Raw genomic sequence first — 23019 nt, 5'->3', positions numbered from 1 at the left:
ATGCCTTTTTGGAGTACAGAGGATTTCATTTTTGGGATTTATTTTGTCTCCGTCAACTATTGAAATGGACCCGGCCAAGGTACAGGCCATTTATGATTGGGTTCAGCCCACTTCTTTGAAGGCCCTCCAGAAGTTTTTGGGTTTTGCTAATTTTTATCGGAAATTTATAGCAAAATTTTCTAGTATTGCCAAGCCATTGACTGATCTGACTAAGAAGGGTGCTGATGTGTTGAATTGGTCTCCGGAGGCTGTTGCTTCCTTTCAGGAGCTGAAGCGAAGATTTACCTCCGCCCCTGTTTTGCGGCAACCGGATGTCTCACTCCCGTTCCAGGTAGAGGTGGATGCTTCTGAGATTGGTGCAGGAGCTGTTTTGTCCCAAAAGGATCCTGTAACATCTAAAATGAATCCCTGTGCTTTCTTTTCCTGAAATTTCTCTCCATCTGAACGTAACTATGATGTGGGGAATCGGGAACTGTTGGCCATGAAATGGGCATTTGAGGAGTGGAGACATTGGTTGGAGGGAGCTAAACATCAAGTTGTGGTCCTCACTGACCACAAGAATTTGATTTACCTAGAGTCGGCTAAACGCTTGAACCCTAGACAGGCTAGGTGGGCCTTGTTTTTTACACGTTTTGATTTTGTGGTCTCTCTTCTTCCTGGAACTAAGAATGTCAAGGCAGACGCCCTCTCTAGGAGTTTCTTTGCTGATTCTCCTGTGGTGACCAAGCCTGCTACCATCTTAGGCGAAGGGGTAGTTCTTTCTGCCATCTCGCCCGATTTGAGACTTGCGCTGCAAGAGTTCCAGGAGGACAAACCTGAGCGTTGTCCCAGTGGAAAGTTGTATGTTCCTGACCAGTGGAAGAAGAGAGTGATGTCTGAAGTTCATTGCTCTGCATTGGCTGGTCATCCAGGTATTTTTGGTACTAGAGATCTGGTGAGTCGCTGTTTTTGGTGGCCCACCTTGTCTCATGATGTCAGGAATTTTGTGCAGTCCTGTGGGACTTGCTCCCGGTCTAAATCTTGTTCTCGCTCTAGTGGGTTGTTGATGCCTTTGCCGGTCCCCAGGAGGCCATGGACCCATATTTCAATGGATTTCATCTCTGATATGCCGGTCTCTCAAAGAATGACTGTTAGTTGGGTGATTTGTGATAGGTTCTCTAAGATGGTTCATCTTGTACCACTCCCTAAGTTGCCATCTTCCTCTGAGTTGGTGCCCCTGTTTTTGCAACAGGTGGTTCGCTTACACGGGATTCCTGAGAACATTGTATCTGACAGAGGAGCTCAGTTTGTGTCTAGATTTTGGAGGACGTTCTGTTCCAAGCTGGGAATTCAGTTGTCCTTCTCCTCTGCTTTTCACCCCCAGACCAATGGGCAGACAGAGAGAACAAACCAGACCTTAGAATCGTATTTGAGATGTTTTATTTCCGCTGATCAGGATGATTGGGTTTCATTTTTGCCCTTGGCCGAACTTGCATTAAATAATAGAGCTAGTTCTGCCACTTTGATGTCACCTTTTTTTTGTAACTTTGGGTTTCATCCTCGATTTTCTTCTGGGCAGGTGGCGCCTTCTGCCTGCCCAGGTGTTGACACTGTGGTGGAGAGAATGCACCAGATCTGGGACCAAGTGGTGGATAAGTTATCTCTCTCCCAGGAAAAGGCCCAGCGGTTTTCCAATCGACATAGGACCATTGGTCCCCAGTTTAAGATTGGTGATATGGTGTGGTTATCATCAAAAAATATTGCTATGAAGGTGGCTTCTCCTAAGTTTAAGCCTAGATTTATTGGACCTTACAAGATTTTGGAGATTATTAATCCGGTCTCTTTTCGTTTGGCTCTTCCTGTCACATTTAAAATCCATAATGTGTTCCATAAGTCCTTGTTGTTGAAGAGGTTTGTTGAACCAGTTGTTCCTGGGGTGGCACCTCCAGACCCTGTATTGGTTGAAGGTAACATGGAATATGAGGTAGAGAAAATACTGGATTCCCGTTTGGCTAGACGGAGACTCCAGTATTTGGCTAAGTGGAAGGGTTATGGTCAGGAGGATAATTCCTGGGTCTCTGCCTCTGATATTCATGCCAAAAGATTGGTGCGTGCCTTTCATCGGGCTCACCCTGATCGCCCTGGTGGCGTGGTTGAGGGTTTGGTGACCCCTCCTCAAGGGGGAGGTACTGTTGTGAGTTCATTTTCCCCTTCTCACTGAGGTCTTGTGAACGCCCTATTCTGGTAAAGGAAGGTAATGAGCCTGATTATCAGGCACCTTAGTCTAATGAGGATGACTGGCTGAGTGGAGTCACAGACTGGATATAAGGCTGCCAACGCCCTTCTGCCCTGCGGGTGATTTCTCTGTGGACTTCTAGGACACCAGTCTGATTCCTGCTCCCCTAAAGCTAAGTTTTTTGCTTTGCCTGTTGCATTTGTGTTTTGTTTTTGTTTTCCTTGCTTTTCTGGATTCTGCCATTCCCTGCTGGGGTGAGCTGAATCTCCTTTTGCCTGTTGCTCTGTCTTCAGAATATTCCTGAGTACTGACATAGCTTTTTGAAGCCTAGCGTCTTCAGGGCCTTTTTCACTGTCAGTCTGTTGGCTCTTATTTTCATAGGGTTTTTCACGGATTGCAGACAGCAGCCTTCCTGTCCTTTCCTATGTAGTTAGCTTGGGCCCCGTCTTTGCTCGGTCTATCTTTCTGTCTGTGTTAGTGTTTTCATCTTGCTTCACCGTCATTATATGTTGGGGACTGCCTATTGCTTTGGGGTCTGCTCTGGGGCAGTTTAGATTTCCCCTTTCTTTCTTTAGGCCAATTTAATTCTCCGGCTGTGATCGAGGGGTCTAGGGCATCGTAGGAACCCCCCACGGCTACTGCTAGTTGTGTTGATAAGTTCAGGGGTCTGCAATCTGATAGTTGCCAACTTCTCTGGTTTTCTGGACTTAGCTAGCATTTCTGTTTTTGCCTCCTACGGTGACTCAATCATAACAATGACCTCTCCCCAGCTAGATCAGCATTCTGGTGTGAACTGGAAGCAAAGCAAAAGATACTAATATATAACAGAGGAATAGCAATACCGAACAGACTGACATAAGCTGTGACATATGGAGTGGGGACCAGCACCGATCCCAGTGGGGAACAATGCTGAACCCACACAGCAAAGCAGAAAGCAGAGAAAGGCAAAAACAGGATAAAATGCAAAAAGATTCCAGCAAACAAATAACTTATCTGAACGAAGCAGGACCAAGCAGGGGACAAGCAGTCTTCAAAATGCACAGGAAGAAAACCAAATCACCAGCAACAACTGAGGGAAGCTTGCTCACTTAAATCTTCCCAGTCTGTAACACCTGACCTCCACTCATCCTCTTCAGGTGATTGACTTCTGTCAACCCGACCAGCTCCACTACCCGCAGCAACCACCAGAGGGAGCCCAAACTCAGAAGTCAGGTCAAGAGTGTTCACAACAGGTATGAGTGGAGAGGCCGGCCAGAGCCCCACCCTGGAACGGGAGTGGTCCTGCAGAATGTGCTGAGTGCGGTGGCCTGAAATCGTCTGCGATGTATCGGTGCAGCTGCAGGGGCATCGGACGCATGGAGTGGCATTGGCAACTGTAGGACGCCAGACATGTCACCCAGAGCTGGGAGCAACCACAGGAATGCCAAGCTCTTACGCGGTCCGAAGTCCCGCAGCCCATGGAGCCCCCGACACCTGGCCCTGCTGCATCGGAGATACGCCCACACTCATTGCAGGCCTCAACTCAGGAGACCTTGCGAGAGGAGGAGCCCGCTCCTCATCCCGAGGAACCTGAAGACCCGGAGGATGTTTCTGCTGGACGGCAGGAGGAAGGACCCCAGCACACTGCGGAGGACCAGCCTGGCAATGACATTGCGATGGGGGAGACCACAGAGCCGGAAGAGGCCCCGGCTTCCCGCTGGCAGAAGTTTATGAGGAGCTGCAAGCTGGTGTAAGCGGAGCTGCGGCACAGAAGGAGGTGAGTGCTACTTAGCCTCCCACCAGTAGCGGATCACACGGCCCCAGCATTGTCCCACTGTGGGGACACACGGCCCAAGGTCCATCCCGCTGAGCACCCGCACTCCCGCCAGGTGCTCCCCGAGGCACTGGAGCCTCCACTTTTTGGCCAGCCCTCCCCTGGAGGTACCGGTCCCCCGCCACCTGCTTACTCGTCTGTGTGGCTCACGGACATCATCACCAGAAAGAAGGCAAAGGATAAGGAGATGTGGGCTCCCTTACATCAAGGCGGAGAAAGTGCCATGCCTGTCCCACGTACCTACAAGTAGCTGGCATACACGAATGTGGAGCGGGGCTACCGCTTCATAGAGGAGGAAGGCACCCGCAGTAAGGTCTACGTTAATGTTGCCTCTGTGAAGCACGGTAGAGCCCTGAAAATTGGAGACTGGGTCTTCTTTTATAAGGAGTACTGCCCCCGCAGCTATTATGCCGTGGCTGTTATTTTGTGCCCGAAGGAGGATGAGACCTCCAGGAATACTGCGGAACTGCATCCAGGAGCCTCTGGAAATGCGTCTGCTCCTGATCCGCACCGCTGAACACCCTGACAATTTCTCTCTAATGTGCCTGTTGCACCACCGGGACTGTTCCGCGTCCCCACAGGGTATGGGAATCCTGCTACGCTCTCACGGAGAGCGGTTTACAGTCCAGGAACTTGTTAAAGAAACTGTTTTTTTTCTTCTTCTCCTCAACTTGCTATATTTTTTTTTATGGGCGCCTGTTGAGCCCCTTCTGTGGAACTGCGGCCACAGGGTGTGCTTGTCCCTGTCAGCGAAACTTGAACACTGGAAGTGCTCCCCTCACAGAAAGGGGGGGAGAGAACATGTTTGTTTTTTTCTCTTTTCTCTCCTTGTCTGTGTTTTGAAATTGGATCTACCTCAAATTAAAACAAAAATAATGTTTGCACTTTAATGTCTTTACAGCATTTTTTAAAAGACGTCATAACAATTTTGGGTAGCTGTAATTTGTACAGTGCAACTGTGTTTTCTAAGGAGACAAGGACGATTGATATATTTTATGGGAAAAATATATGAAAAAAATGTTTCTTGATATGAAGAAACGTATATATTTATATGTGCTAGTAAAAGTATTTATGCTTAGTAGGAGCATTTAAAAAAAATGTAAAAAAAAAATTTTTTTTAGTAAGATATAGAAGTGTACATATGGTATAGATTAATATGTGTGACTTTTTGGTAACCTTTTGCTTTGCTGGGGACGGCAAAGTTTTCAGGAAGGGGGACTGTAAGGAGATGAGAGCCTAGCCCTGTAAATATTGTTATTATGTATTAACTGTGTTACTTACATGTCTGTGTGCAGTATATATGTCGTGTGTGTATGTTTGCGGCTGCATGACAATAGTTAGATAGAGTTAGTTATAATATCATTAAGGAACACTAGATGGGGGCTGTGATGAACAGCCCACCACTGCCACCAATATGTGATGAACGGGGGTCCCGCTGACACCAAAACACGATGGACAGCGGACCCTGTGTCACCACTATGTCACAATCCCACCACTGACACGGGTGTATCAGCGGACGGAGGGATGCGACACACTGCCGGCACACGACTATCACAGGCACAGTGGGGGCTTATCTTAGTTATCCCACCACTGGCACCATGTGACAAAAATTCAACAAGCTAACCTTGCTCTAACAATTTACCGCAGGGGGGTATTTTGGATGCCCCACCACTGCTAACAACCTTCCAAGATACTGCGGGGATTTATGTATATCCCACTTTCTCAGTTCCACTTTGGAACTCGCAGCTCTCCGGCGCCCCCCTTACCCTCAGGTCAGTCAGGGAACTGCACCTAGGAGAATTAGTCGCCGGACGGGCTGCTTGTGCATGGGCCGCTAGACTACTGCAGTAAGGGAATTATCAATGCTGTGGCCGCAGCCCCTCATTCAGCAATATAAGACCCGTCTGTACTGCCAGCTAGTCTCGCCAGCCGCGCACACCACGCTGCCACCAGCCATTCTTTACTTAATCACAGAGTTAATTAAGAGGGTCCGTGACTAACGCCAAATTAGTAGCGATTATCTAAAAAAGGCGTATAGTTCGTTTCTTAGAGCATGGAGACAAACTGATAATTTTAAGATTTATTCCCAAAATGTGGGCAGTGATTATACAGATAAAAGTTGCTATTAAGTTGAGACATAAAATATGTACAGATACAAGTATAAAACAAAAGTGGATGAAAACAGAAAGTACACTCACGGTTGCTTATGAATCTTTAGGCATCCCATGTGGCTGGAGAGGGAGGGGAACTTAACCAAACGTCGCCACTCATCGGCACATCTCTCTGGCACGAGGACTTGAGCTGCTCTGAGCTGGTTTTGCCAAGGTAATGCCTTATAGCCTCTGCTGTGTGACATCATGGAAGGGGCAGTCTGGAGAGGGTCTGCCCCCTACTCTTGGATTTAGAATCAAACTACAAAACTTAGAATAAGTATATCTAAACGATAAAAACCCGTACCAACACACATAGGGCATCAATGTTTGTGATTCACCGAATAGAATCCGAAGACACCAAGCATGCCATACGTAGGACACTCTGTTTGGGAGCAATCCATCTATCAGTTTCTGGAGGTCCTAGAACTACGCAAGAGGCACCGTAGCAAAGCCGGGTCCGCGCAGATCACAGAAATATGATTGTTATATCCGTGCTGTGTATGGTTTTTGCAATATGACTTGTTTTAATACTTCTCATATTGATCCCAGCACATGTCTAGAGACAAAGGACTTCCAGTCCTGGCATGGCCAAGGTGGGGTGACTTCAAGAGGAAATGCTCGCTCTCAGGTTTCAGATGCTGGCAGAGCTGATAAGACTTGGGGGAAGGGACTGCTACAAGCTTACAGTGTAGTCACAAGAACATTGCCCCAAAAAGAATCATGCCATCATGTATACCATGAAAAAACATGCCACAGCTATAATTTGGTCACTGTTGTGGAGGTAGTTATCAAACCAAACACCACCAAATGGCATGTTAGGTAAAAATTAATTTGTATTAAACAACATTAAAAAACAAAAATTACACAAAGAAAAAGTACTGGAAAAAAAAATAATGAAAGAGGGACATACACCATAGGAATCCACCGAATACAATAACCAGATTATAGTCTACAATGGGCTGATAAGGAACTGGATTTACTTCTGAGTAACAATTAGTATACCTGCAACCCTGAATATTAATAAGTTGCTGCTAAAGTGCTCCATTATGTTCAGGATTTATTGCAACTTAATCCCCTTAATGAGACAACAGCATAATTGATGTAAATGCATACAGTTCAGATAATAATCAAAGCCAAAATCAGCATACCTGATCTTTGGTATGCTGATTTTAGCTTTGATTATTATCTGAACTGTATGCATTTACATCAATTATGCTGTTGTCTCATTAAGGGGATTAAGCTGCAATATATCCTGAACATAATGGAGCACTTTAGCAGCAACTTATTAATATTCAGGGTTGCAGGTATACTAATTGTTACTCAGCAGTAAATCCAGTTCCTTATCAGCCCATTGTAGACTATAATCTGGTTATTGTATTTGGTGGATTCCTATGGTGTATGTCCCTCTTTCATTATTATTTTTTCCAGTACTTTTTCTTTGTGTAATTTTTGTTTTTTAATGTTGTTCAATACAAATTAATTTTTACCTAACATGCCATTTGGTGGTGTTTGGTTTGGTTTGATAACTACCTCCACAACAGTGAGCAAAAGCTTACAGTGTACAATGTAACTCAGAAGGCAAGGGGAGATTCTGGAAGGTTCCAACAGTAAACATCATACTTTGCAGACATTACATTACACCTCCCCCCTTTAGAGGGCGCTACGGCGGCATTACCTGACGGTAATCGGCCATGCGCACCTCAGCGGGTTCACCCTGGCGGGACAACCCATCGGCATTGCCGTGTTCACTGCCCTTTTTGTGTTGTACAGTAAAGTAGTACTGTTGAAGGGCAAGGCTCCAGCGGAGCAACCTTCCATTGGTTCCGGACACGGTGTGCAACCAGCTCAGAGGGTTGTGGTCGGTTACCACCGTGAAGGCGTGCCCGTACAGGTAGGGCTGCTAACGTTGCAGTGCCCACACCATGGCCAGACACTCCTCGATGGTCGAGTATGCCACTTCCCTTGGCAAGAGTTTCCAGCTCAGGTACAACACGGGGTGCTCCTGGTTCCCCGAGTCGACCTGGCTGAGCACAGCACCGAGGAAAAGCTCGCTGGTGTCTGTCTGTACCAGAAACGGGCGACTGCTGTCGACTGCTCTCAACACTGGAGAGCTGCACAGGGCTGCTTTCAAAGCTTGGAAAGCCGCCTCACAGTCATCTGTCCAGTTGACTGTTTGGGGTAGCCTCTGCTTGGTGAGGTCAGTCAAGGGTTTTGCAAGGGCGCTATAGTCTTGAACAAACCGCCTATAGTACCCGGCAGTGACCAAGAAGGACTTCACCTATTTCTTGGTCCTGGGGGTGGGCCAGGACGCGATTGCGTCCACCTTTTCTGGCTCCGGACTCATGGAACCCCCACCTACCCGGTGCCCCAGGTAGTGGACCTCGCTCATGCCCATCTGGCACTTTCCCGGCTTGATAGTCAGGCCTGCCTGGTGAAGACGCTTGAGCACCTCCTGGAGATGCTGAAGGTGTTCCTCCCAGGTGGAACTGAAGATGGCGATGTCGTCTAAGTACACCACCGCAGTACCACAGTACTCCTCCAGTCCCCGACGCAGGTGGTTGACCATCCGCTGGAAAGTGGCAGGGGCATTTTGCATGCCGAAGGGCATGACTGTGGACTCGTACAGTCCAAAGGGGGTGACAAAGGCGTATTTCTCCTGCGCCTCGGGACTCAGGGGAATCTGCCAGTATCCCCGACTCAAATCCATGATGGATATGTACCTTGCTTTCGCCAACCGCTCAAGCAGATCCTCGATGCGCGGCATCGTGTGGGCATCAGAGGTTGTGATGGCTTTGAGTCCCCTGTAGTCCACGCAGAACCGGGTGGTTCGATCCTTTTTAGGCACGAGGACTACAGGTGAAGCCCACGCGCTTTTTGACAGTCGAATCACCCCTAGCCTTAACATCTCATCGATCTCTTGGCGCATGACTTGTTGCACCGCCTCAGAGATCCGATAAGGTGTTCACTGAAGTGGGGTGTGATTCCCGGTGTCCACCTCATGAACCGCTAACTCCGTCCTCCCAGGTCGGTTGGTGAACACGGCCCGGAAGGGTTCCAGGGTTTTCACCAACTGCGACCGCTGGGATACGGTTAGCAAACCACTTATCTCCATGTCCTCCATGGACCCATTGGCCTTGGCTTGGGCCAGCATGTCCAGGAGGGGATCTTCCTCCGCATCCTCAGGCAGGTTGCAGACCGGCAGGACGCAAGCTTCACGTTCGTGGTGCGCCTTCAGCATGTTGACGTGAAAGGCCTTGCGCCTACCCCGAGCATGGTCAAGCGTGACCCCGTAGGTGACTGGGTTGAGCTATTGGTGGACGACGTATGGGCCTTCCCAGGCTGCCTGAAGCTTATCCGTTGGTATAGGGACCAGCACCCACACCTTTTGACCCACCTGGTAGGTCCGCTCCCTGGCGTTCTGGTCGTAGCAGTGCTTCTGGTCAGCCTGAGCCTGCCTCATGTTGTCATGCACCAACTGCGTCAAGGTCTGCATCTTTAATAGATAAAATTGGGCGCACTAACTGTGCCAATAGACAAGTGTATAAGTAAAGGTTATAGGTGCCGCAACAGTGGGATTGACTATCAAAAAAGGAAGAAAAAGACACCACTGCAACAAGCGCACACTAAACCAATTAGAAAAGAATGTTTATTGATGCAAAAGAGTTACATATTAAAAACATAGTAAAAACATGGTGAGCATCCCACAATACATAACAGTAGAATATGGCATATACCACATATGAAACATAATATAATAACCCATATGTAATCCATATGTGATCCAACCCTACTGTAAAATATCACAGCCACCACCCTATAGCTAGGCTCATGGAGACCAAAGGCCCTAATATTGCACAATAACCGCATGAAATCAATCAATGCATTTAGCCCTACATACCTTCCTGGTTTAGGCATATAGGCCATAATAGGCCGCACAGCCAAAATGGCCAAGATCAACAATCCAATGCTCAATTATGCCACACCAGACAATCTCCAAAATGCTATGGGAAATAAAGGCTGCAATGAGAGGATATAAGAAGTGGGTGCTACACCCAGGACCATACCCCACGCGTATCGCCACAACCCATGTGGCTTCATCAGGGGAAGTGACTGACCAAGGTCCAATTGCTTTAAATACCTTACCGAGATCCAGGTGGATGTACATGTGCACCATAGAAAAACACTTCCATCTGGAAATCCCAATCAGTGAAAAAATACCGGAGTCCCGGTCACATGAAAAAACATGGCCGCCACGCATGCGCTATGTGCTGTGTAAACAACTATGACCCAGAGGCAAAAAGCTCCACCGTGCATGCGTCCAGTGGAACACATGGAGCTCTCCCATGGAACGCAAAATCCAAACACTGGCATGCTGCACCATGTATGTCCATCCATATACGGCGCATAGGGCTGTCAGCCCATTTAGTTTCGCCAACTCAAAGTGCGAGGCTACAATAATATAAGGCACGCAATGCTCCCGGGAGCGCAGTACATGAAAGACAAACATAAACATCACATACAGAGATAAACAAGGAGGGGAATACGAAACATAAAGGAAAAATAAGCTGGATGATGGTATGATAAGGCGTCATCAAGATGAAAAACCAACAGATCCAAAAGGGAAAGAGAAGGGGATATAATGGCCCAACCATATACAGAGACCAAGTCTCCTAATTGTTCCAAAACGTAGGGAAAGGGCATAAAAAAAATTATATATATAAATCATGGACACCGATCCATGATACAATAGTGATAAATTGGTATATGCCAACCAGCTTTCCATCGATCTATAAGTGGATATGGATATGCCCCAAATAGCAGGACTCACAGAAGTCAATGATAATTGTAAGACATACCATGCATCAATCATTAGCATAGTGTCCATATAGATACTTTTTATCCTAACATGAGCCCATGATGATAAGCAGATGTAGAAATTACCCAAAAAAATGAAAAAGGAGAACAAATATATGATAAAGAATATACACATATATACACTCACTGGCCACTTTATTAGGTACACCTGTCCAACTGTGTGTTAAGACTTAATTTCTAATCAGCCAATCACATGGCGGCAACTCAGTGCATTTAGGCATGTAGACATGGTCAAGACAATCTCCTGCAGTTCAAACCGAGCATCAGTATGGGGAAGAAAGGTGATTTGAGTGCCTTTGAACGTGGCATGATTGTTGGTGCCAGAAGGGCTGGTCTGAGAATTTCAGAAACTGCTGATCTACTGGGATTTTCACGCACAACCATCTCTAGGGTTTACAGAGAATGGTCCGAAAAAGAAAAAAAATCCAGTGAGCGGCAGTTCTGTGGCCGGAAATGCCATGTTGATGCCAGAGGTCAGAGGAGAATGGGCAGACTGGTTCGAGCTGATAGAAAGGCAACAGTGACTCAAATTGCCACCCGTTACAACCAAGGTAGGCAGAAGAGAATCTCTGAACACACAGTGCGTCGAACTTTGAGGCAGATGGGCTACAGCAGCAGAAGACCACACTGGGTACCACTCCTCTCAGCTAAGAACAGGAAACTGAGGCTACAATTTGCACAAGCTCATCGAAATTGGACAGTAGAAGATTGGAAAAACGTTGCCTGGTCTGATGAGTCTCGATTTCTGCTGCGACATTCGGATGGTAGGGTCAGAATTTGGCGTAAACAACATGAAAGCATGGATCCATCCTGCCTTGTATCAACGGTTCAGGCTGGTGGTGGTGGTGTCATGGTGTGGGGAATTTTTTCTGGGCACTCTTTGGGCCCCTTGGTACCAATTGAGCATCGTTGCAACGCCACAGCCTACCTGAGTATTGTTGCTGACCATGTCCATCCCTTTATGACCACAATGTACCCAACATCTGATGGCTACTTTCAGCAGGATAATGCGCCATGTCATAAAGCTCGAATCATCTCAGATTGGTTTCTTGAACATGACAATGAGTTTACTGTACTCAAATGGCCTCCTCAGTCACCAGATCTCAATCCAATAGAGCATCTTTGGGATGTGGTGGAACGGGAGATTCGCATCAGGGATGTGCAGCCGACAAATCTGCGCCAACTGTGTGATGCCATCATGTCAATATGGTCCAAAATCTCTGAGGAATGCTTCCAGCACCTTGTTGAATCTCTGCCACGAAGAATTGAGGCAGTTCTGAAGGCAAAAGGGGGTCCAACCCCTTACTAGCATGGTGTACCTAATAAAGTGGCCAGTGAGTGTATACATGAAGTATATACACATGTCATGTATGTACATATAGACCAAGGTTACTCTAACAACCAAACCAATAAACTGCATCCCTATACCAAATCAGCTGTAATCACCCCATTGTAGCTAATCCAGGACCAATGGAGAAAACCAAGATCCTACCCAATGGTCCCCATGAGCCCAGATCTAAAGATATACCACACAGGTCCACAGACCCTAATGAATCAAGGGGACAATAAATAATCCGTTAAAGGGTCAAAAAAGCCCAACAATATGTAGGCTAACCTCATAAACCAAAGGTACTGATGAAAATGATATCCCCTATGGAACCCCCACTAAACAGAGCATCGGCCAAAATAAAGGAACCCCTCAGAAGGTTGTCAGAAATACCATACATCCATATCTAATGGAGCAGAATTTGATCAAATCAGTTGTACCAAACTTTATTCAATTATAAAATACACATGAGAGAACAAAACCCCAACGCGATGTATCCTAGACGCGATTCCAAAAAGTTGTAGGGTGACCGTCTTCACCATTGATGGTAATGTCCAGGTAGGATAACTGCATAAGAAGAGAAAAGAGGGGAACATCGTAAATAATCAACCTAAGAACCCCGTAAACAGAAGCTCCTCATTTAAACCCCTCGGGCTCAGTGAGTCCAAGTTGAAAATCCATCTGGATTACACAACACCACACACCGCATGAACTATATCAGGAGGAGGCACACCGCCAATTGGATAATGTCTGATTCTACAAAAGATTACCATCAGATCCAACAGGACCCTTCTCTATTAAATTTAGGAGGCTATTGGATAGGGCTTTTGAGTTGGGTATCATTAGTAAGAAAGAGATGGAATTTTTGTGGGTCGAACATCCCATTACGCCTACCTTTTACATGTTGCCCAAGGTCCACAAGGACCTTGTGAGACCTCCGGGCCGACCGATAGTTGCCAGCATAGGCAGTTTATGTGAAAAGGCATCTATTTATGTTGACTATTTCCTCCAGCCTATACTGAAGACTTTACCATCCTACATACAGGACACTTCTAATTTTATTAGGAAATATCGGGATGTTACCTTACCCTCTGGGGCCTTGTTGGTTACTTGCGATGTGGAATCGCTTTATTCAAACATTGACCATTCTGACGGTATCACATCGGTACTATATTTTCTTGATCAGGCAGTCCAGTCGGATAGAATGCATGATTCATTCATTGTGGATCTGCTAGGGTTTATTATGAAGCACAATTTTTTCCTTTTTGACAGATCTTATTATCTCCAGACCTCCGGTGTGGCTATGGGGGCCAGATGTGCCCCGGTTTTGGCGAATCTGTTTCTCGGATGGTGGGAGGCCACTCGGGTATATGTAACAGGAATGTTCAGAGATAAAGTGCGACATTGGTCATTTATCAATGACATTTTTTTCATTTGGACTGGTACGGCAGAGGAATGTGAGGCTTTTATGGGATTATTGAATTCTAATCCATATAACATCGTGCTCACTTACACTGTGTCCTCTATTTCAGTTACTTTCTTGTACCTTACAGTTTCTAATATGAATGGGGGTATTTCTACAAGATTGTTCAGAAAGCCTACCGCTACAAATAGTCTGTTGGACTATACAAGTTTCCATCCATCCCATACGAGAAATGGAGTTCCCGTAGGGCAATTTCTTAGAGTACGAAGAAATTGCACATCGGATGAAGTGTTTCGTGAGGAAGCCTTACATCTAACAAAGCGCTTTAAGAAGAGAAATTATCCTCGGGGTAGTATTTCACGAGCTTATCAACGAGCAAATGGATGTACACAGGATTCTCTCTAGGTTCCACGTGAAAAGATTCGAGATTCGATGCCCTGGTTCATTACACAATATAATAGTCAATGGTCACAGGTGAGAGAAGTGCTTGGGAGACATTGGGGTATACTTACGACGGATTTGCAGACATATGCCCTTGTACCGGAACGGCCTTGCATAACAGCAAGAAGGCCTCCGAATTTTAGAGACATTCTAACAAAAAGTCATTACATGAGACCAACAATTGGGTTGGATAGGGGAATAACACTAAGGGGTTCATTTGCATGTGGCAATTGTACCATATGCCCCCATATGCACTCCACCAGGGATTATTTTGTGAACCCAAGAGATGGTACCAGATATAGGTTAATGTCATATATTAATTGCAAAACTACTTGTGTGGTTTATGCATTAATTTGTCCATGTCATCAGGTATACATCGGTCAAACTTCCCAGGAACTACGCAGGAGGATACAGAAACATTTCTCGACAATCAATTTGGCACAAATTGATCAAACCAAGGGCAAGACCTTGACATCTGTGGCAGCCCATTTCCTGACCCACCATGCTGGTAAGGTTGCTGGCACTACGGTGGTTGGATTGGAGAAAATATTATTGTCTAATCGAGGGGGTTCACCTAAGAAATTACTATTACAAGTGGAATCCAGATGGATTTTCAACTTGGACTCACTGAGCCCGAGGGGTTTAAACGAGGAGCTTCTGTTTACGGGGTTCTTAGGTTGATTATTTACGATGTTCCCCTCTTTTCTATTCTTATGCAGTTATCCTACCTGGACATTACCATCAATGGTGAAGACGGTCACCCTACAACTTTTTGGAATCGCTTCTAGGATACATCGCTTTGGGGTTTTGTTCTCTCATGTGTATTATATAATTGAATAAAGTTTGGTACAACTGATTTGATCAATTCTGCTCCATTAGATATGGATGTATGGTATTTCTGACAGCCTTCTGAGGGGTTCCTCTATTTTGGCCAATGCTCTGTTTAGTGGGGGTTCCATAGGGGATATCATTTTCATCAGTACCTTTGGTTTATGAGGTTAGCCTACATAGTGTTGGGCTTTTTTGACCCTTTAACGGATTATTTATTGTCCCCTTGATTCATTAGGGTCTGTGGACCTGTGTGGTATATCTTTAGATCTGGGCTCATGGGGACCATTGGGTAGGATCTTGGTTTTCTCCATTGGTCCTGGATTAGCTACAATGGGGTGATTACAGCTGATTTGGTATAGGGATGCAGTTTATTGGTTTGGTTGTTAGAGTAACCTTGGTCTATATGTACATACATGACATGTGTATATACTTCATGTATATATATGTGTATATTTTTTATCATATATTTGTTCTCCTTTTTCATTTTTTTGGGTAATTTCTACATCTGCTTATCATCATGGGCTCATGTTAGGATAAAAACTATCTATATGGACACTATGCTAATGATTGATGCATGGTATGTCTTACAATTATCATTGACTTCTGTGAGTCCTGTTGTTTTTTGTGGCATATCCATATCCACTTATAGATCAATGGAAAGCTGGTTGGCATATACCAATTTATCACTATTGTATCATGGATCGGTGTCCATGATTTATATATATAATTTTTTTTATGCCCTTTCCCTACGTTTTGGAACAATTAGGAGACTTGGTCTCTGTATATGGTTGGGCCATTATATCCCCTTCTCTTTCCCTTTTGGATCTGTTGGTTTTTCATCTTGATGACGCCTTATCATACCATCATCCAGCTTATTTTTCCTTTATGTTTTGTATTCCCCTCCTTGTGTATCTCTGTATGTGGTGTTTATGTTTGTCTTTCATGTACTGCGCTCCCGGGAGCATTGCGCGCCTTATATTATTGTAGCCTCGCACTTTGTGTTGGCGAGACTAAATGGGCTGACTGCCCTATGCGCCGTATATGGATGGACATACATGGTGCAGCATGCCAGTGTTTGGGTTTTGGTTTCCATGGGAGAGCTCCATGCGTTCCACTGGACGCATGTGCGGTGGAGCTTTTTGCCTCTGGGTCATAGTTGTTTACACAGCACATAGCGCATGCGTGGCGGCCATGTTTTTTCATGTGACCGGGACTCCGGTATTTTTTCACTGATTGGAATTTCCAGATGGAAGTGTTTTCTATGGTGCACATGTACATCCACCTGGACCTTGGTAAGGTATTTAAAGCAATTGGACCTTGGTCAGTCACTTCCCCTGACGAAGCCGCACGGGTTGTGGCAATACGCGTGGGGTATGGTCCTGGGTGTAGCACCCACTTCTTATATCCTCTCATTGCAGCCTTTAGTTCCCATAGCGTTTTGGAGATTGTCTGGTGTGGCATAATTGAGCATTGGATTGTTGATCTTGGCCATTTTGGCTGTGCGGCCTATTATGGCCTATATGCCTAAACCAGGAAGTATGTAGGGCTAAATGCATTGATTGATTTCATGCGGTTATTGTGCAATATTAGGGCCATTGGTCTCCATGAGCCTAGCTATAGGGTGGTGGCTGTGATATTTTACAGTAGGGTTGGATCACATATGGATTACATATGGGTTATTATATTATGTTTCATATGTGGTATATGCCATATTCTACTGTTATGTATTGTGGGATGCTCACCATGTTTTTACTATGTTTTTAATATGTAACTCTTTTGCATCAATAAACATTCTTTTTTAATTGGTATAGTGTGTGCTTGTTGCAGTGATGTCTTTTTCTTCCTTTTTTGAAGGTCTGCATCTTGTCACGGAAGCGCATGACATAATCCACAATGAACACTTCTGTGGGGTTTGGCTCATCTTCCCAGGATTCTCTTATCAACCCAAGGGGTCCCCGGACTCGCCTGCCATACAGGAGCTCGAAGGGGGAGAACCCGGTCGAGGCCTGCAGAACTTCTCTGTAAGTGAACAGCAGGTGTGGAGGTACCGCTCCCAGTCGCGCCCTTGGGTCTCAACCAGCATGCGGAGCATCTGTTTGAGGGTACCGTTGAAGCATTCACACAAACCATTAGTCTGTGGGTGATACGCACTCGACACCAGGTGCTTCACCTGAATTTTCTCACAGAGAGCCTCCATTAGGCGAGACATGAATTGGGTCCCTTGATTGGTAAGCATCTCCCTGGGAAATCCTACCCTTGAAAAGATGGTCACCAGTGCGTCAGCCACCTTATCTGCCCTGGTTGAAGACAGAGCTACTGCCTCTGGGTACCGGGTAGCATAGTCTACCACGGTGAGAATGTATCGCTTTCCAGAGGTGCTGGGGATGGCCAGCGGGCCTACAATGTCCACCGCGATTCTCTGGAAAGGCTCCTCTATCACCGGCAAAGGAATAAGGGGAGCCTTAAGGGCAGGCCCCGCCTTACCCACTTTTTGACAGGCGGCACAGGAGCAGCAGTAGGTCATGACATCTGTCCCCATCTTGGGCCAATAGAAGTGTTGAGACAGCCGTGCCTTTATTTTGCTGAACCCCAAGTGTCCAGCGAGTGTAATCTCATGGGCAATCCGCAACAACTCAGTTCTGAACTGTAGGGGAACGACTAGCTGTCTTTCCCTCAACCAGTCCTTTTGAGGATCTCCGGGTACTGTCTCCCGGTACAACCTTCCTCGTTCCCAGAACACCCTCTCCTTATCAGGCTCGGAGGTGGGTGTCTCGGCGAGGTGTGTCAAGGGAGTTTCAGTCTTCCAATTAGAAATCGTCCAGACCTGAATAAGTAAGATGCTTCTTCAGGTCTGGACATGGATAGAGAATGACAGCCACACCAGGTGTGGGCCGTCCTCTGTCTAACTCAATACATATTCTTAAGAGTTTAAATAGCAAAGCCAAAAGGCGTTGAAAACACTACATTTGCAAAAAAGAGTAAATACAATATGCTGAGATTGTTAGAAATTCTTATCTACAGTTACCAGAGAAGTCACGTAAGACAAGGAAAGCAGCTAACGTTCACAAAAAGTAATGCCCAAAAGTAACACCCATGTATTACATCAGCTGAAAAGAGTTTCAAAGTCTTAAGCAAAAATAAATGGCATATATGCAGTCATGTGCATAGATACATATATACATACATATATATATACACATACACACACTCATACATACATACACGCATGGGTATATATATACACACATATATACAGTGGGGCAAAAAAGTATTTAGTCAGTCAGCAATAGTGCAAGTTCCACCACTTAAAAAGATGAGAGGCGTCTGTAATTTACATCATAGGTAGACCTCAACTATGGGAGACAAACTGAGAAAAAAAAATCCAGAAAATCACATTGTCTGGTTTTTTTTCATTTTATTTGCATATTATGGTGGAAAATAAGTATTTGGTCAGAAACAAGCAATCAAGATTTCTGGCTCTCACAGACCTGTAACTTCTTCTTTAAGAGTCTCCTCTTTCCTCCACTCATTACCTGTAGTAATGGCACCTGTTTAAACTTGTTATCAGTATAAAAAGACACCTGTGCACACCCTCAAACAGACTGACTCCAAACTCCACTATGGTGAAGACCAAAGAGCTGTCAAAGGACACCAGAAACAAAATTGTAGCCCTGCACCAGGCTGGGAAGACTGAATCTGCAATAGCCAACCAGCTTGGAGTGAAGAAATCAACTGTGGGAGCAATAATTAGAAAATGGAAGACATACAAGACCACTGATAATCTCCCTCGATCTGGTGCTCCACGCAAAATCCCACCCCGTGGGGTCAGAATGATCACAAGAACGGTGAGCAAAAATCCCAGAACCACGCGGGAGGACCTAGTGAATGAACTGCAGAGAGCTGGGACCAATGTAAGAAGGCCTACCATAAGTAACACACTACGCCACCATGGACTCAGATCCTGCAGTGCCAGACGTGTCCCACTGCTTAAGCCTGTACATGTCCGGGCCCGTCTGAAGTTTGCTAGAGAGCATTTGGATGATCCAGAGGAGTTTTGGGAGAATGTCCTATGGTCTGATGAAACCAAACTGGAACTGTTTGGTAGAAACACAACTTGTCGTGTTTGGAGGAAAAAGAATACTGAGTTGCATCCATCAAACACCATACCTACTGTAAAGCATGGTGGTGGAAACATCATGCTTTGGGGCTGTTTCTCTGCAAAGGGGCCAGGACGACTGATCCGGGTACATGAAAGAATGAATGGGGCCATGTATCGCGAGATTTTGAGTGCAAACCTCCTTCCATCAGCAAGGGCATTGAATATGAAACGTGGCTGGGTCTTTCAACATGACAATTATCCAAAGCACACCGCCAGGGCAACGAAGGAGTGGCTTCGTAAGAAGCATTTCAAGGTCCTGGAGTGGCCTAGCCAGTCTCCAGATCTCAACCCTATAGAAAACCTTTGGAGGGAGTTGAAAGTCCGTGTTGCCAAGCGAAAAGCCAAAAACATCACTGCTCTAGAGGAGATCTGCATGGAGGAATGGGCCAACATACCAACAACAGTGTGTGGCAACCTTGTGAAGACTTACAGAAAACGTTTGACCTCTGTCATTGCCAACAAAGGATATATCACAAAGTATTGAGATGAAATTTTGTTTCTGACCAAATACTTATTTTCCACCATAATATGCAAATAAAATGAAAAAAAAACAGACAATGTGATTTTCTGGATTTTTTTTTCTCAGTTTGTCTCCCATAGTTGAGGTCTACCTATGATGTAAATTACAGACGCCTCTCATCTTTTTAAGTGGTGGAACTTGCACTATTGCTGACTGACTAAATACTTTTTTGCCCCACTGTATATATATACACTCACTGGCCACTTTATTAGGTACACCTGTCCAACTGTGTGTTAAGACTTAATTTCTAATCAGCCAATCACATGGCGGCAACTCAGTGCATTTAGGCATGTAGACATGGTCAAGACAATCTCCTGCAGTTCAAACCGAGCATCAGTATGGGGAAGAAAGGTGATTTGAGTGCCTTTGAACGTGGCATGATTGTTGGTGCCAGAAGGGCTGGTCTGAGTATTTCAGAAACTGCTGATCTACTGGGATTTTCACGCACAACCATCTCTAGGGTTTACAGAGAATGGTCCGAAAAAGAAAAAAAATCCAGTGAGCGGCAGTTCTGTGGCCGGAAATGCCATGTTGATGCCAGAGGTCAGAGGAGAATGGGCAGACTGGTTCGAGCTGATAGAAAGGCAACAGTGACTCAAATTGCCACCCGTTACAACCAAGGTAGGCAGAAGAGCATCTCTGAACGCACAGTGCGTCGAACTTTGAGGCAGATGGGCTACAGCAGCAGAAGACCACACTGGGTACCACTCCTCTCAGCTAAGAACAGGAAACTGAGGCTACAATTTGCACAAGCTCATCGAAATTGGACAGTAGAAGATTGGAAAAACGTTGCCTGGTCTGATGAGTCTCGATTTCTGCTGCGACATTCGGATGGTAGGGTCAGAATTTGGCGTAAACAACATGAAAGCATGGATCCATCCTGCCTTGTATCAACGGTTCAGGCTGGTGGTGGTGGTGTCATGGTGTGGGGAATTTTTTCTGGGCACTCTTTGGGCCCCTTGGTACCAATTGAGCATCGTTGCAACGCCACAGCCTACCTGAGTATTGTTGCTGACCATGTCCATCCCTTTATGACCACAATGTACCCAACATCTGATGGCTACTTTCAGCAGGATAATGCGCCATGTCATAAAGCTCGAATCATCTCAGATTGGTTTCTTGAACATGACAATGAGTTTACTGTACTCAAATGGCCTCCTCAGTCACCAGATCTCAATCCAATAGAGCATCTTTGGGATGTGGTGGAACGGGAGATTCGCATCAGGGATGTGCAGCCGACAAATCTGCGCCAACTGTGTGATGCCATCATGTCAATATGGTCCAAAATCTCTGAGGAATGCTTCCAGCACCTTGTTGAATCTCTGCCACGAAGAATTGAGGCAGTTCTGAAGGCAAAAGGGGGTCCAACCCGTTACTAGCATGGTGTACCTAATAAAGTGGCCAGTGAGTGTATATACACATACACCCATGCACACAAAAGAAAGGACTTTATTACAATTATTATAACATTCCCTCATCTTGTAATAAAATCATTTATCTGTACACATTGGAGACAGATTTATTTTTGTCAGATTTCACAGAAGATCTTCATATAATCTAGAGGAAGAGTAATATGCTCAGTATATTTATCATTAAGTCCAAAAATTTTCATTCTTTCGTTGGATTCCAAGGTCTCCATTCCTTGATGCATAGTTTTTGTTATGGCAGAGTCAATCAGCCTTTGAACAAGTCCTCTAATGCATAGAATAGCACAGCGTCCACAAACAGTCAGCACTCTGGCCACGATGGTAAGAGATGTCAACGCAGAAGTGAATAATCCGGACCATTTCCCAAACCATCCTTCAGTCCAGGAATGTATCGTCATATCCAGAGTTCTCAGCTAATTCATTTGACAGGGCAGTCAGTCCATCAAGAGCTTTGGAGATACTTCCATCAGGATCTGTATTAAGGATAAAGGGTGCAACAAAAATCCTCCAAACATTTTATATACACCTCCCTTTTCTGCTAAGAACTTGTCTAATGCCATCCTATTCTACCAAGCCATGAGAGGAGTTGGTCCTAATTGCTCAGCTATCCCTTTAACTGCATCTCGGGTATAATTAACAAATCTCTGCTGGTTATAGTATAAGTAGTTTATCCAATCTACATTCATTTTTATAATCACCCACCAAATTATGGATTCCCACCCGGCTGCTACCTGGTTCCTAGCCTTGTACTCGTTGGTCACTCCCCTGGGAACTCCAATGTCATCTCTGTAGATACTAGAATCGAATTATCCTTGCAGAGTTTCACACTTCTGTCTCTTCCACTACGTACCTTTGGCCATATCCCTGTTGACAACAAGTGGAACGGCATGATTGGCTGGACCACCGCACAATCCCCTCGGGAACCATGTGGTAGTCTGGCTCTTATGCGCTTATCACCGCATAACCACCATATATCCGCTCTCAGGATAGTGTGGTCTGACCATATGGCTGAGTACTCGGCCCTGTGGGAGACAATGATCCATTCTCTACAAGAATCGCCTTGGAGCTCTCCGAAGTCGTGTCCATGCCCTGGAAGACTAAAACAAGTATAGTTACCAGGAATCACCTGTGGTGGGATATCCGCTTTCTCAAGTGGAGGATATAATGATGATAACATTTTACATTTTCCTTCCCTTTCTGAGCAGACATAAGTTTTACTATACAACTTAATTTTTTTTTTTTTTTTTTAAGCTTTTTGCAATGTAGTTAAGCCATTCTAGCCATTCATTCTTCTCACAGCCTCTCTCTAGAGCTAGTTTATCTTCATAAGTTAGGTTAGACAATCTAACTATGAACCCTATAGACTCTATTAGGGTTTTTTTCTGACATACCTTCCTTGGATCTAGGTATACTATTATTCTGAACTTCTATGTAGAAATGTCCTATTGGGTTTGATCCTGACATATCAGCTCTTCTAACCTTTGATCCCTCATCTTAGGGTTTTTTAAAATTTCTCAGTAGCTGATTACAATTATTCTTATTTGTGTAAGGGGATCTCCTTTTTCCTACTGGGGAATCAGGCTTTAAATCTATGTAGCCATAAGGCTTATACCTATAATCTCGGGCTACAATTGTCCATGCTGCTTTATGGCCCTTTTACATTTAGCGATGCACCAGCGATCCGACGAGCGATCCGACCCGGTCAGGATCGCTGGTGCATCGCTAAATGATCGCTAGTGAGCTTTCATACAGAAAGATCTCACAGCGATGCAGCAGCGACGCAGCGCACGATACTCACCTTTCACACACAGCGATCCTGCGTCCTCCCGCCCGCC

This window comes from Dendrobates tinctorius, unplaced genomic scaffold (genome assembly GCF_039654945.1).
Source record: "Dendrobates tinctorius isolate UK_male_01 unplaced genomic scaffold, ASM3965494v1 ptg000015l, whole genome shotgun sequence".
Taxonomy (NCBI): Eukaryota; Metazoa; Chordata; class Amphibia; order Anura; family Dendrobatidae; genus Dendrobates; species Dendrobates tinctorius.
This window is presented reverse-complemented; position numbering follows the sequence as displayed.